This window comes from Arachis duranensis, chromosome 10, assembly GCF_000817695.3.
Source record: "Arachis duranensis cultivar V14167 chromosome 10, aradu.V14167.gnm2.J7QH, whole genome shotgun sequence".
Classification (NCBI taxonomy): domain Eukaryota; kingdom Viridiplantae; phylum Streptophyta; class Magnoliopsida; order Fabales; family Fabaceae; genus Arachis; species Arachis duranensis.
The window spans coordinates 74873163-74875021 of record NC_029781.3 but is presented as its reverse complement, the minus strand read 5'-3'; positions in this window follow the sequence as shown (position 1 = coordinate 74875021).

The following is a 1859-nucleotide window of genomic DNA, read 5'->3' as shown; positions in this document are numbered from 1 at the left end:
TTCCTCAATCCATGAACGTGTGCCTGACAAACACCTCCGTTCTACATCAGATTGAATGAACTTCTCTTAGATTCCTTAATCAGAATCTCCGCGTTATAAGCTAGAATTGATGGCTGCCACTCTTGAGGATCCGGAAGGTCTAAACCTTGTCTGTGGTATTCTGAGTAGGATTCAAGGATTGAATGGCTGTGACGTGCTTTAAACTCGCGATTGCTGGGCGTGATGACAAACGCAAAAGGATCAATGGATCCTATTCCAACATGATCGAGAACCAACAGCTGATTAGCCGTGCTGTGACAGAGCATCTGGACCGTTTTCACTGAGAGGATGGGAGGTAGCCACTCACAATGGTGACACCCTACATACAGCTTGCCATAGAAGGAACTTTGTACTTTTCCAATGGATGGAATATTACATTACAGGAATAAATCAGACAAAGCATCTCCAAAACTCCAACACATTCTCCATTACTGCATAACAAGTATTTATTTTATGCCCTTTTTCCTTTCTTCACTGAACTTGAAAAACACTGTTGTTAGTATCCTAACTAAGAATAATAAGATAAACATAGCTTGCTTCAAATCAACAATCTCCGTGGGATTCGACCCTTACTCACGTAAGGTATTACTTGGACGACCCAGTGCACTTGCTGGTTAGTTGTGCGGATTGCAAATTCGTGCACCAAGTTTTTGGCGCCGTTGCCGGGGATTGTTCGAGTTTGAACAACTAAAGGTTTATTTTATTTCTTAGATTAGGAAGATTTTGGTAATTGGGTCAGAGTCTTTTATTTTCTTTTCAAAAATATTATTTTTCTTTATTAATTTTTAATTTCTCTTTGAGTCTAGTGTCTTATTCTAAGTGTGGTGTCAATTTCATATTTTGTATTTTCTTTTTAAAATTTTCGTATTAGTGTGTGTTCTTCATTGATCTTCAAGTTGTTCTTGTTTATTTTGCTTGTTTGATCTTGAATTTTTCTTGTTTTGTGTCTTTTCTTGTTTTTCTTGTGCTTTTTCAAAATAATAACTTTCAAAAATTTTACTTATATCCATAAATTTAATACATTTTTAAAATCAACTCTGAAGTTGCTGCCCATTTTGCTGGAGCTTTAGTAGTTGTTCTTCATAATTGGTTATACCCTTTGGAACCTTTTTCAAAAATAATTTTTCTTGGATTAAATCTTGTACCAAACTTTAAGTTTGGTGTTTTCTTGTTAATCTTTCTATAATTTTCGAAAATTTGTCTTGGTTTTCTAAAAATTTTAAGTTTGGTGTTCTTTCTTTTGTTCTTGGTGTTCTTGTGAATCTTCAAGGTGTTCTTGAGTCTTTCTTGTGTTTTGATCTTAAAATTTTTAAGTTTGGTGTTCCTTGGTGTTTTCCCTCCAAAAATTTTCGAAAACAAGGAGCACTAGATCTAAAAATTTTAAGTCTTGTGTCTTTTGTGTGTTTTTCTCTTTCATCATAAAATTCAAAATTCAAAAAAAAAAATTTTATATTTTCTAACTACTTTTTCGAAATTTTTTTTAAATTTTTAGATTTTAATTTCATTTTTTTTTGAAAAATTTTCTGAAAAAAAAAATATATATATTTATTTTTAACCTCTTTTATATATTTTGTTTTTACTTATTCCATTTTTTAAATCAACATATAAATTATCTCTTGTAATCCAATATGGAAGTAAGTATGAATGGACAAGACAAGAGGACTCTGGGGTCATATGCTAACCCCACTACTGCTTCATATGGGAGTAGTATCTGTATACCCTCCATTGGAGTTAGTAGCTTTGAGCTGAATCCTCAGCTTATTATCATGGTGTAGCAAAACTGCCAGTATTCTGGTCTTCCACATGAAGAACCTACAGAA